At 33.5% G+C, this 14,957-nt stretch overlaps 2 long non-coding RNA genes across 5 annotated transcripts in view; one reads left to right on the top strand and one right to left on the bottom strand.

Moving 5' to 3' along the window:
- LOC110351284 (uncharacterized) overlaps positions 1 to 14,957 on the bottom strand; it is a 102,450-nt gene that overhangs the window by 51,424 nt on the left and 36,069 nt on the right. For 3 of the 4 annotated variants that reach the window (XR_005263956.2, XR_002398497.4, XR_011807096.1), the window contains exon 2: positions 6,745 to 6,850. This is a non-coding gene — a long non-coding RNA (uncharacterized lncRNA). Of the gene's footprint in view, positions 1 to 6,744; positions 6,851 to 8,966; positions 9,116 to 14,957 lie in introns of those variants that run through there. The other variant, XR_011807095.1, reaches the window with a different exon arrangement.
- Positions 4,877 to 9,775, top strand: LOC140001628 (uncharacterized). The gene is made up of 3 exons (XR_011807097.1): positions 4,877 to 4,948; positions 6,426 to 6,555; positions 9,536 to 9,775. It is a non-coding gene; the product is annotated as an uncharacterized lncRNA (long non-coding RNA).

Genomic DNA, 14,957 nt, shown 5'->3' with positions numbered 1-14,957 from the left:
TTTCTGGGCATATGAGGGAGAAGAAGGTGACCAGGACCAGTCAGCATGGGTAACCATGCTGGTAAACAAGTGCAAATCATTCCTGACACACTTGATTGCCTTCTATGATAAAATGACCAGGAATAAGGAAGATGGGAGATTGGTGGGTGTCACAGAATCACAGAACTGTAGATGGAAGGGACCTCAAGAGATCATGGGTCCAACCCTCCTGGCAAAGCAGGTTCCCTAGAGCAGGTTGCCCTAGAGACGTCCAGATGGGCCTTGAATATAGCAAGGTATGTCTCACACAATATTCCTTTACTGAAGGTGGAATTTTACAGTCTGGGTGAGTTGACAACTGGATGGTTAAAAAACTAATTAGATAGGCTCAGAGGACAGGGATTGATTAGTAGCAAGTGGAGTATCACAGGTACCTGTCTTGTGATCTGTCCTCAACATCTTTAAGAGGAAGATGGCAATGGAGTACATACTGTATAGAGCTCTGATGGGCTCTATATAGATGCCTCCTCCACTCTGGAGAAGACAAATGAATATGCTCTGAATAGGTATGCAGGTGACACCCAATTTATGGACAAAGATATATGTTCAAAGGTAGGGCTGTCATCTGTCAGTCTGTGCACAATAAAAGGAAGTAGTAAAACAGCTGTTTTCAGTTCTCATGAGTTTCACATTTTCCTTATTTCTGAATCACATGGGATAAATTCCCATAGTTCTAATCTGACCTTTTAGATAGAGATGAAATACAAAGGAGAACTTAGACTCAAGCTGATACATTTTGAATAGTTCTGAGTTGAGAGCAAGAACAGCTACCAAGCTTGAGCAAGTATTTTCTCAGAATTTGTGTATCAGCCCATTTCACATTAATTAGACCAAAGCTTGCAAACATTGCTCATTTATTCAGTCACTGCTTGCTGACTACTAAGTATCAAAAAGCCCTCAAATGAGTTTGCTTTCACCTGATTGCAGGTTTATTCATATGATTCCAGCCTGAAGAAGGAAAAAAAATAGCTCTTAGAGAAGTTGTTTTCTGATAGATACAAAGTGCCTCATCTATCATATTTGTAAAATCCTACCTTGATAATTATTGACTCATTGCAGCTTATTTTTGTGAGAACCACGTTGTTAATAATGTATTATTACAGTGTAGACCTCAAAATAATGGTTAACATGCAGTTCTTTCATTAATAAAACAAATACTTTGAAATATGTTAAAGCCAAAATTAAATGCCAAAGAGGAAAAAAGATGCATATGCAGAAAAACAAACAAAGTATAAAATATATTTGGGAAGTCAGCATAAAAAAAAAAATCTTCATACATCTTTTTTATTCTTCATAAAATGTGAATACAATAGATCATTTTTATAATCTATATAAAACTTATCATATCTGTAATTATTTACAAAGTGTAACCGTAACACACACACACACTAGTCGATCTTCTACCAAAAGCAAACTTGCCAATGCCTAGCCCATGAGCCACATCTCACTGATCGCTGCTTCTCTGGGACAATGATGATGAATTCAATGATGGAACTGTAGAAGTGATCCTTTCCAAGATTCCTTCCCAACTCAGAGAAAATTTGTGCCTATGAACCAGATTTACAAAGTGGACTGCAGACAGTCTATTCTTGGCATTCCATATGTCACATCATAGATTACAGGACAAAGGAGTACAACCTTTCTCAACTCCTACCACTCCAATGCCATTTCTAAATTGTGCCCACAGCTGATCTTGCCTACAAAAAAAAAAAAAAAAAAAAAAAGCATTTCCCAGTTGCACAGCAATTTCAAAATTGTTATTGAAACTTTAACCATGATGCCATGATTCAAAAATTTTTAAAACATTCTGGGGTCACAGTATTGGAAGGTTATTCTGCTCTAACAGTTCTTGTATCACATCTACTATTGTGGTTATATCTTCTTCCACTCCTAAATCTGATATACATATCTTTTATGTGGAAAGAAGAGATCCAGCCCTCCCAAATTCCATGTGGACTGGCCTGGCTTTTCTAGTTCCTTCAATTATTATGCATAATATCTTAGATCTAGAAAAAACATTGAAGAACATTTTTTTTTTTTAATATAATTTATCCTTTCTCCAGAAATCCCTTAGATAACTGGCATTCAAGTCTTTCCAGTAAAGCAAGAATCAGTGACAGAAAACACAATCACTTGCTAGTGTACAAGTAAGGCTCATCTTCTAATGAAAAAAAAAATATTATGTGACCACATAGTTAAACTATTAAACTCTGTGTACTCATACCTTAAATAAATAAATAAATAAAAACTGATTGAGTCTTCCTGACTAACTTAATTCTAACATTGGATCTATATTGGATTCAACCTTTACAACCTAAAAAATAAAAAAAAAATAAAAAGAAAAAAAAAATAAAAAGAAATACCCTCTTGCAGAATCACACTGGTATCCTTCTGGCTTACAAACAACTTTGGGATCCTATTACAGCACTCTGGTGAATGTCTGACTGGCTATTCCATTTGGTGGAATAGCCACTTGGTGGAATGTGACATCCTTGTTTCACAGCTGTCAGTTCACTGCAGGGAAGGGACATGAGGGATATTAAGATTTAGGAATCTTATTTTTTTTTTTTTAATTATTATTATTTTTTTTTCAATTAGAGACAACTTTGTCATTGTCTCCACAAGCCCAAACTCCTGCTTGCATCTTTGTCTTCATCCAAATCCAAGGCTTTCTCTGGTACTGCCAATAACATTTCTATTTGGTTAGAAGAATCTCACAGTGGCTTAAGAACAGAAAGTGATTAGTCTCACACATGAATCGGAATGTGGATATGCTCCCAGTGGAGTTGCTAAAGCTGAGTAACTACATGACTCCTCTTCCATGGTGTGAATAAGTCACATGCCTCAACAGAGAGTGCTAGCAGGGTGGAAAGTTTATACCCTCTTTTACTGGATCTCTTCCTATTTTCTATTTGTTTATTATTCAGTTCTGAGGTGCTTTATATGATCTCAGGCAGGAAGCTGAGACAAAAACAGTGGTTAAGAGCTAACACATAACATTGCGCTCATCTATTTAATTCTGCAGAACTGAATATGAAATTTTGTATTTAATTTATATATAGTTGTCATGTCTATGCACAACTGAGTATATCAATAGCAAAAGCAGGATACAAGGAATGCAGTTTAAATAATCTGAAACTGTTTTAAGGAAGGCATCTGGAAACTATCTGGGAATAACCCATAAGGGTAAGAAACTCATAAATACATAATGGAACAACCTTGAACTGAAGTAGAAGATAGGAATCCTAAATGCATCAGATAACGACCCAAGTCAAGTTGATAGTCACATGTAGAAAATGAAAATATTAGATGATTCCAGATCAAAGGTAAAAACAGAGACTAACAAACATATAGATTTGTATAGACAAACGAAATGATTATGAGAACAACAACGGCCAAAACAAGCATGTAAAACTTGTGAGTGATCAGAATCTGAACAGCTCAAAGAAAATAATGGGAAGACAGAGACCAGACAGGATCAAGGGTTAATATAGTTAATAAACAAATAAATATCAGTAACAAGGAGCAAGATTCAAGTTCATAATGACAGGAATGGACTAAGGATCTAATCCAAGGAAGAAAGTACCTCTGTAAGAGAAAAGAACTGCAACAGAAGTGCAACTCAGATCTCTAATATATCCAGAAGCTGGACAGTGCATAATGCAAATGTGTTTTAAAAATAAATAAATAAATAATTTTTTTTGAATTAGTAGTGAAAGGAAGCTAAACACATTTTAATTAATTTATTTGTGTATCTAGGTATCAAGTTGGAACAGTATTCCTTCTTACAGGTCAAAGGTAGCTTGAATTTGCCCACTATTATATATTATTATATGACAAATACAGATGGAAAAGTATTCTCTTTTAACTGCCAGCTGAATACAAAGCAGTTAGAATTCCAAATACAACACAGAACGATCAATAGGAAAGGAACACACTTGTGCTGCCAGAAACACAAGAACAGCATCTGGGATAAGATGGTATGATAAACAGCTGATGTATAATTACAACATATTAAAGAATGCCAAACAACCATATGAGAGAAAGTTGGATAACCAAGAATCACAGCCCCAAAAATAACTTTGGACATACGGCATATGAAATGGTCAGGAGAGACAACAGTTATTATGCATGAACAGGCTATAAGATAGCTTGTTCTCATTTTGTGTTGTTTTGTGCAGTTTCAAGTGTCATCTTGTCCAGTATAGAAACTACTCCAGTAACGAATCTAGTTTAGAATGAAATATGTGACTGTTTGATATGGAGTGACTTTGTGTTTTGCCTGAGTCTGGAGCTACCACTAAAAACACTGGGTGATCTTTTTGACACCAAAAGAGACTGAACTGCAAAAGTCACTGCTAGTGGGAACAAAAGTTTGGAAAGAAGCAGCAGACTGTCACAAGCTTTACACAAGTGTTCTGAAATCCTCTGTCAGTTGCTAAAACTTCTAAGATTCAGGAAGTTCTAAAGTAATTACGATTCACCTACTTATTTCTCTTCAAATAAAGTAAACTATTTTGATTTGTTAACAAACTAAAAAGAATAAAAATAGAAATAAAAAAAATAAAAATAAGTGTCACCCTAAACAGGTGTTGTTCCTGTGAAAACTTTATTACCTTTCTTGGAGCTCTTCTACTGAAAATATCTCAGAAGAGATGTTACATTTCCTGTTAAGGGATAAGATTACTAAAAAAAGAAGTTAATAATTATTTAAACTTTGGGTTTTATTTTTTTTTTCTCCTGACAAAACCTTGATGCCTACTAAAAATTTTACTATATCTACTTTAGTTAATTCAGATTTATAATAATCTGAAATATTCAATTGTTGTTTTTCTGTAGTTACTTATTTTGTCAAGCAGAAGAAAGTGAAAGACACTTAAGAATATTTTCTACTGGATGGGAAATGGAAGTATGTTACCATTTTTAGTCGCGTGTATAGTCATTGTGCTATTTAATAGACAACAATTTGGTGTATGATTTGTAGTCATAGAAACTCTCCTGAAATTCAAGTCATTAGGAAAGCTATTTAAAAATGAAAATGCTATTTTTGCAGAACAGCACTTATTATTTACACAAACCAAAAATATAGTGAAAAATTTCAGAGCTTATGGATCTCTGCCATATTCTGAAATGAATAAAAATTTGTTTCAGAAATAGTAATGAGAACTATGCTCGTTTAACTCCTCTTTTTTTATTTATTTATGTTTTTTTTCAGTCAGAATAAGCAGGTAATAAAATAGTTTATCTCTGATTCAGCCTAACGATTTTGTGAGTGACTTATTTCTATTTTGCCACATGTTGCTCTCTGACATCAGTTTCTGAGTTGATCTGTGTGACCCATTTTGTTTTTGAATTTATCCCAGAGTAACCTGGACCAAGAAGAAAATAATTTCTTGTTAGTTTACGAGACAATCACTGATGTGAGAATTCCATCATCATCTACATAGCCTCAGTCACAATTACAGGTTATTAATCTAGGCTGAAAGAGAAAAACAGAGATATTTTGGCTTTATTTTCAGATTCAAAAACATATATATATATATATATATATATATATATATATTTATTTATTTAAATCAGTAATATATATATAGAGACTATGTGTGTTTTATTCCAGTCATTTGCATATTTTCCTACTAAATAAAATATTAGAAATGAAGATCTGAATGGTTTTTGACATAATAGGAGAACACTAACTCACCCCAGATAACATTATGTCACTGTACCATAAGTGGTGCAGATGCAGTTATGAGGCCAGTAAGTACAAATATCATCACACACAAGTAATCACATTTTCTCTGTGTGGCATAGAGAGCAATCATCTACGAAGTGTAAATCTTTTCCTTTCCCACTAATCCATCTGGGTGTTCACAAGGACTGAATAAATTGTTTATTCATCATAAAGATTAATTTCAGCTGGTGCTGCTTTGCTTTCTGTAATGAAAGGGAAAAAAAAAAATAGCAAAATAAAACAAAATACAACAATCTTTAACTGAAAGAGCAGCTTCGCCTCTCTTATTCCATGCAGATGGTGCTGTTTACCAGTTATCTCTCAGAGCAGGGAGGAGACCAAAGCCTAGATGAATTACAGCTGGTTCAAACTAATCCAGAGAAAAGCTGAAGTTAATGAGGAAGAAAAGAAATTTGTCAAAATGTGTGATTACCGTGATCTCACAGCTAGTCAAACTACAGCCCCACTAATGGTCCACTCTGCATGCGAAAATTGTATCTTTGATACTCAAATCATAGTGGTGCCAAGAAAGTTTTCTTCATGAAATGTTTACAAACTAACCCTTCTTTAATTTCTTAATTTCTGATTGGAAAAAAAAAAAATCTTTCTGCTTGAGAGTTAATCTTTTTTTCTATTTTTTTTTTCTATCTTTTAGGACATTAGAACTAGCTGGGTCACTCTACTGGCTTTAGTTGGAAGAGGAAGGTCGTGCAGGAGCTGCAACTAAGCTTTGTTATGAACTGGCAGCTGCAGAGGAAAGAGACAGGGAAGTGAGCACAGTCCAGGTATTCTATAAGTCACAGAGTGTCCCTCGCTTTATTTGCTTTATCTGGACAGATTCACACCTATAGACTTTACTCAGTCAGGAAGGTAATCATCTATGGCTACTTAGTCTGAGAGACTGACCAGGCAATGTTTCTTGGTACAATTGCAGATGAATACCAACAAGAAGTAAGATAACAAACATCACTTACATCTGAAAGGGTACAGATGGCTCTGTTCTATGCACGGTGCATGCCTCTTCATAGCATAGTGACTTGAAGGAAGAATATGGCAGTAGTTTGACCAAATATTCAATTGCTGTAAATAAATGAAGAGCAATTTAAAAAATCAGGGAGGGAAGTAATCAGCTGCACACGTCTGTGATTTCCGGGTGTAAGGGATTTGTCTTTTGGTAAGCTTCCACGTGAAACTGCTGGCTGCCAGCAGAGCTGTGGTGCAAACAGCAGCCACATCTGTGTGAATTAGACTTTGCTTTTCAGAAGCAGCATTTCTAAACATTAGCAGAGAAATCTCCCCTTTCTCTGTTGTATAATACAATTCAGTGTATATAAAACACATTATTGTTCTTGGCAGAATAAATTACTAATATTTTCTTAGCCACCAAAGTGAACATAAATATTTGTTTTGCACGAAAAAAAGAAAAAAGAAAAAAAGCATATGGATTGTCATGCACTTACTTTGCCTCAGGTACTCAGGTGGTTTTGGAGCACACTGACATAAGATCATAACCTTCCCTACATCTGAATGTCCTTTTCTCCTATAGCTAGAGTGTTTATGCATTCCTTAGCACCTACAATAAGATTTTTATTTACTGATTAGTAAAGTGAGGAGTCATAGTTCCTAAGCTTAAATGCCACTGCTGGAAGGAGGCAAATGTCACATTCATATTAAGGAAACACATGAGAAAACACATAGTGATGAAAGGAGCTTGGGCTAGACACGAGTAGTCATCTTATTGACTTCCAGGCAATTGCTAGAGTTAAGAACTGATGAGATAAAAAAAGTTGCTAGTACTCATTTCATGGAGACTGGTTTAGACAAACATCTGTGAGGAATCATTGATCCTGCCTTCAGGCAAAGCAGCGGACAACTTGACCTCCAAAGGTCTATTTACAGCCCTATTTTCTATTTTTATATGGTATATATATGGTATATATCACTATAGTATGATGAGACCTAAATTTCCTTAGGAGCATCAGGTGATTGAGTAGAAGCCTTCTTGTTGAGTTAGCATTCAGGCTTAAAAATATTATTTTCACTATTGGCTGTGTAAACATTTTTTTTAATCTGAATTTTTATTGCTTTGATTATTTTTCCATTATGCCAGCATAGGCGTGCACTATGCTGAATATCTTCAGGCAAGGTAAGTTCTCAAGAAGAGTATTAAAAATTTTATTGGATTAATGCATATTTTTCCTCATATTTTGTTGCCTGCAGAAAATATTTTTTTTTCACCCTGGCCGTACTGATTCTGAAGTAAAACAACTTTAGGAGTCTGAAAGTGACAAGGAGCATAGACCCTACTTGCAGAGAGACCTACCCTTTCTTTATTGTAGGGTATCCATATTGTATTGTAGGACAGCTTGATTTTTATTTCCTATTTCAGTTAAAAAAGAGAGAAAAAAAAAAAAAGAGAGAGAGAAAAAAAATAAAAAGATGCAATTGCATACAGATAGCTCTCCATTTATCCAAAAGGATGTTATTAGGAAAAAAAAAAAAAAAAAAAGTAACAACATATAAAAAGTTTCATTATATATATATATTTATATGTATATATATGTATATATATATATAATTGTATCTTCAAGTTGTTGTTCCTTTATAAAGAATTAAAATACTGGCATTCCTTGACAGGCAGAATGATCACATGATAAGATTACATAGATAAAATTACATTCGTCATTTTTCACGCATAATTAAATACAACAAAAGTAATATTTTTAATAGATAAGCAAGCACACAATGGGTAATTATGTGTATGGAGCTTTCTGTCTTATAGTGTATAGAGCTTAATTAGACCTTAAGGGACAGTGCAAATTTGCTAATCATATGTGCCAGTCACAACCAACATTTTGTACCAAAGTTCCAGACTCCTGTCTACATCTGCACATAATTTACTTATTAGTTTAAATGCACAATTTCAGCTCTTTAACATTCAGTTTTGATTGGTTTTGCTGTATTAATGGGATAATAACATCATTCATAATCAATGTTCTCCAAATGTAAATGATTTTAATTGTTCACACATAATAGTGTTCTCTATTAAAAAACACATACTGATGCCTAGCTGAGAAAATTAATTTGCTGTGTTTGTTACTATAATGAAATAAAAGTTATTCCAATTTAATGAATTCAGCAGTAGATTTCATAACTTCATTATGAACGCAAACTCAATTTTCTGAGGGTAACTTACCATTAGTTCAAATGAAAAGATTCATTCTCTGGAAAATTCAAGAGTCACTGGTTCTATTTATTGGGGTCAATCCAATTAATAAAATGAGAAATATTTAACAATGCCATGGAGTGAGTATTGCAACATGGAATTGAAAGAATTCTTCCTGCATCTTGAATTTCAGTTTCCCCAGCTGAATTGCCATTAAAAAAAAAAAAAAAAAAAAAAGCTTCTCAAGGGAGAATACAGAGAGAAAGAGAGAACATCATTTAACTATTTTTATGCTAAATTATTATTATTATTATTGCATCTTCTCTTTTATCAACCTGAAATCAGTGGCTCTGTTTTTGTCCAGCAGATCAATTGAATAAAATGAATTACTGAATTCTAAAAGTTTATACTTTTAATACAATGATGTGGAAAACATCAACACTGAGGATTACTTAATATGTGATGTACTTCTTCAGTGCTGGGCATAAAATTGCAGATATTAGTTCTGAGATCTTGTGGAAAAAGCTAATATAGACGATGATTTTAATTTGATAACTGACATCTGACATACAGTTTTTATTTGTTTTTTTGTTTTCTAGGTCTTAAAACCATCAGTTATTAAACTTTGAGGCTCTGGGGATGAAACCGTGGGGCTACCAGAATGTGAGCTAATAGTTAAAATGAAAAATCTTTTCTTGAACCCTGATATCACAGAAATTCCTCAATTATTTCATATGTCCCATTTCCAACTAGCTTATTATTATTATTTATTTACTTAAAGAATATTTTTGGTACATGTCTGGGCTCCTAAAGTCCTTCCAATAAAGTAAGTCCCAACTCAATAAAACTTGTAGGTAACAATTTAACAAACTGTTTTATGTGTGTTTTTTTTTTGTTGTTGTTTGTTTGTTTGTTTGTTTGTTTGTTTGTTTTTATGCATCTTGGTATTTCTGTTCACAGAAATACCCTGTGCCTTTCCGGAACATATAATTTAGTTAAATATTGGAGTCAATATTTCATGTAGCAGGTCAGGATTAATAAAATAATGCTGTCTTCAGGCCTTCACACAGAACTAGGACTTTCACAATATATATTTTTTTTCACAGTTTTTAGGCTTTAATTCATACCTAACTACAAGCATATGGGTCATTCTTATTGAAATAAAGGGATTAAAAAGTCCACCCAATTAAAACTATAATGTGAAACTCCAACCTAAAGGTAGTTTACTATATTGAGTTACTCCTATGATTCAAGGGAGGATTAAATTTGGCTGGATTTAGTAGATAACATTTAATGCTAACCTTACAGGGCTGAGCTATGTCCGTTTTGAACAAATGGATGGGTGGTAGATTGAAGGGATTAAAAATAAGGCACTGTTTTCAGCTCTGACAGTGGCATTGGCTACTTCACAAAATACTTCATTCTCATTCATCTTTCTGAAATCAGTTTTGTAAATTCATTAAATTAGGACTGTTCAAAAAAATCTGCTTTTTTAACATTTAGTCTCAGTGAATGGAAGCTTCATTCTTTTATTTTATTTTATTTTTTAATAACGCTTAAGAATGACATATTCTTGGACACCCTCCAATTCTTGGTAGGGTGTCCAAGAGAGAAATGATATCACTTCAGTAGACTATCATAATTGTCTGTGGTGTTTTCAGATTATTGCATTGTGCAGTCATTTTCAGGTATCTGACAATTTTCATAAAAATCCCGTTTTCCATGGAATCTGGTTATTAGCACCAAAGCAATCATATTCATATATGATGGCAAAGCAATCATATATGTAGCAATTCATTTTGCTACATATGAATTTTATCTCATAGCAATCCACAGTTAAAGAAAAACACACAAAAAATATTCTCTCCTAAGTATACTCCAAAGACAAAACATTTAAAGTTATATTAGCATGGATAACTAATTCAAACTTTAATGGTTAAGTAAATATATAAATAAATAAATAAGCAAACTGTGTGCTTTCACACTGCATTTACTTTTGCTCTCATTTGTTTCCCTAAGGCATAAAAAAAAAAAAATACTTCAACTTATTATATTACCACCCTTTTCACCCCTCTCCAAATCCATCCATGAATAGCCCTTTCTCTTTTCTCCCACTACAATTTCATAAGCATCTGGTTGCTTCTCTCCTTATCCTATAACAAGAATCCAGCATATGAAAAATATTGAAAAGAATAGTTTTCATTCATTTAACTGGAGAAGTGTGAGAAGGAAAACATCTGAACAACCAAACTGCCTCTGTTACAAATTACATGTAAAGATGATTTCTGGCAAGATCTTTTTGTTCTCTTCTCCCCCCCCCCCCCCCCCCCCCCTCCATAGCCAAAGTTTTATTTCTTAACAAAGAACTAACTAAATAATCTAAAACATTCTTGGTGGTGACAAGAAAAAGAAAGTTACTTATATTATTTCCTGGTAGTGTCACATATATACAGTTACCAAAGGAGATCACAAAAAAAATAAGTGAAATCACAAATAGTGATATAAATAACAACAATAATAATAATTTTAAAAAAATGTCAATACCATAATAAGAACATTAATGAAATCAGTGGAGTTTTAAATGAGAACAGAAATATATATTAATGTCTTTCTTATAGTAGAATTAGAAACTAATCTTTTGCATAAGCAAATGCCACTCTCTAATCTGAGCTACCCTTTGTAAAGCTGCACTTCCTGAGATTGATTTACACACAAAGGTAGAGGAAAATTTTAATTTTATACTTTGGTCTTCTGTGTTTTACAGAGAGAATCAGTCTTCAGGCTCTAGTGGCTTTCTAGCTAAACTCTACAAAACTTTGTAGTACATTTTTAAAAGTAAGTTTTGTGTAGGATCTATAATAAGGCATTTCAGGTCAATTCATTAATCAGTTCTCTTAGGACTGCTTTAATTACAGTGTTCTGAAACCAGAGGGAAAATGGTAAATGCTGTAGCACCAACAGACCAATATTGTTAATTAATATGGATTGGAACAGAAAGTGTTGACTGAAAAGGCTTAGATGAATTATCGGAGGGACAATGAATTATGATCAAGAGGGATTTATTAAAAATAGACCTGCAAACAATACTAAAATCCTATGCACTTTCTTTAATTCACTTACAAACTTTGCAAACAGTAATTAATTCTCCAAACATTTTGACAGCTTAAGTAACTATTAGTATTAAGCACACTGACACTTTTTCAAATTGAGAGGCCTGCCCTAAAAACAATACTATATCCTTGGGAAAAGATACTGACTATTTGGTTGTTGTTGCTTGCTTGTTTGTTTTCTTAGTTTTAGTATGCCGGGCCTCTTTCCTTTAGAACCCAATCCAAAACCTACCAAAATCAGCAGAAAACATTCAGCTGACCTCATGGGGCTTTGAGGTGCCCACAAGGAGACAAATCAGACTGTTAATCAGGGCTATTGCCAGAAAAAATATTAGATTGCAACAATACAAAAAACCTGTGGTATTGTGGGTAAGGACAAATTGTCCTTTCTCCTTCTTCAGGGTAGTTCTTGGATGGTAAATGAAAATCTCAGGGGAAAAATACATTTTATGATGGTTTCCCCCTACAGCGCTGGATTGGTGCCAAACTGTGGTATGACAACATATCATACACTTTTTATTTTTTTTATGAAAGAAAAAAGTAAGATCTAAATGACAACTTTTCCAAAAGTATTGATGACAACTCCATCTAACTGAATTCTATTTTGTGCCTCTTTATAATACCTCATATTTTTTGAAGTATTAAATTAACTTATTAATTCAATAACTCTTTTTATGCATATGCTTATTTATATGCCAGGAAAGATTTGATTTGCTTACAGGTTTTTGTTTTTGTTTTGTTTTGTTTTTCTGTATACTGTTTTAAATACACAATGCTTCACTTACAAATGTGGTTACATTTTGGTTCTAGTGATGCCTCTAAACATAAGACACTACAGGACAAAATCTTTACATAGATATAAAAAAAAATTAAAAATCACTTTGATATTTTTTTGTAAAAAAGTCACGAATGCGATTTATTCTATGATCTTTTAGTATGGAAAATGTTTTTTGCAAGATGTATTGTTACTATGACATGATATTTATACGTTATTAAATTCCTTTTGCTTTGATAGGTAATTCAATCTACCAAGTAGCTCGCAATGATTTTTTTCCAAATTTTACCTCATATGACAATTTCTGGATGAAATGCTTTGATTACAGGGCCAAATTGAGAATTTAGAAATCCAACCTTAAATGAAAGTCTATCATATGACAAGTTAAAGTATATGGAAAAAATAATAATAATAAAAACAAGTATGAACTAACCATGCATTTTTTTAAGTATGCTATTACTTTAGCCCAACCTATGAGTACAAAATTTTACTAATATTTAAAAAGAGTCCTGGTATCAAAAAGGTTGCCGCTAACCTGGAAAAATGGAGCTCTGATTGGTCACCAGAGGGCACAAAATGCCTTTGAATGAATGTAACTGGAAGATGTACACCAAGATGTTCATACTATGTCCGTGAAGCTAAGTATGTAAAATCCCATTTTTTAATGTTTAAATAACACTTTGTTGTGTTCATAGGTAAACAGTACAACATATGTATATAGTACAATAGGTCTGAGCTCTCATTTGAAATTAGGCAGCCATATGTCTTGTTGAATAAAGCCAAACCAATCTACACAAAATGTTTTTGCTCTCTTCATTTTAGAACTAAACCCCAACTTATGAAAACATGTCTGTAACTTTAAGGTATTCATGGACAAATCCATACCATTAGTGTCATTATGTGAGGCTGGACCCATTCCTTATTTCAAAGGTTGAACGCTTGTCTTTCTACCTGGGGTGAAAGGAAAACCATAAGTAGTATTTCTAGTATAGTGAGTTTGTTTGCTCTTATATGTAAAGATGCTTTTTCACAGGCTCTTTCCAACACATGCTTGTAACTGACATAACTGTCCTTGTCTGTGTTGATCTTTCACCTTGCTTTGTGGTTAACAGGAAGCTAAGAACAGCAGTATCACAGGCTCTGGCATGATACAGAGCTTTATTATATATATATTTTTTTCAATTCTTTATCTGCTTCTTGCTCCCTTTGGCTAGCTTATGCTATCCATGCCTACGTAAAGCACTAGGTTTAGGACTATGTTCACTTACAAGTTCTATGGTCAAGACAAGGTGGTAAACAATTTAATTTATAAAATATTGCTTATCACTCTTCTTTTGCTAATGTGGCTGTGACTATAAAATAAGAGAGAAGCCCAGCATGAATAATGTATAAATTTCTCCCTGTTTATCTGAAGATGAAGTGAAATAAAATATAGTGAGGTCATGGGGTAAAGAATTGAACTATTGTACTGATGAAAGATCTGGAAAAAAATGTGTAGTGGGTATAAACAAATCCTCTACTTAGTTCAGATTGAAGCCTGTCCAGCAAATTTTCAAGTTATGAAAATATACTGAGCTTTTACTTCAAGAATAAAATCCACTTGTGAAAACAATATTAGCAGAATCACACTTGTAGAATGTGGATACATGGTCCTAATGTTAATGATTGTTTCACTGTCTGTTGTTGGCACCAATGACATTAAACAGCTATCAGTACCAAAAACTTCTCTTTAGTGTACTCAAGGCCTTTGCTTACGGTGCTAAAAGTCCACGTTTCGGTAAGCCCCTGGTTATTACAGATGCACTCTACTCCAAGATAATATCAACACCATCCAAGATAATATCAACACTATCAGGTAGAAGAAAGGAGGCTGTTGAGTTTTTCTCTTTTTAGATTTCAGTATCAAATGCTGTGCTGAACTATAAGGCAATTCCCTTAGGTGACTTGGAAAGTCTTCCAAATTAAACATGTTGTTAAACTAGATTAAACTGACAAAAAACAGATAAGTCAGATTAAAGTCTGATCCTACTCCAACCTTAATTCACACTGCTGTAAAATTATATCATTACAGCACACAGAACAGTGAATTAAAGATGAAGTGCCAGCTTTAAATTTAATTTCCTCACATTTGCCAGT

Source organism: Anas platyrhynchos, chromosome 2 (genome assembly GCF_047663525.1).
Source record: "Anas platyrhynchos isolate ZD024472 breed Pekin duck chromosome 2, IASCAAS_PekinDuck_T2T, whole genome shotgun sequence".
In the NCBI taxonomy this organism is placed as follows: Eukaryota; Metazoa; Chordata; class Aves; order Anseriformes; family Anatidae; genus Anas; species Anas platyrhynchos.
This window is presented reverse-complemented; position numbering and strand designations above follow the sequence as displayed.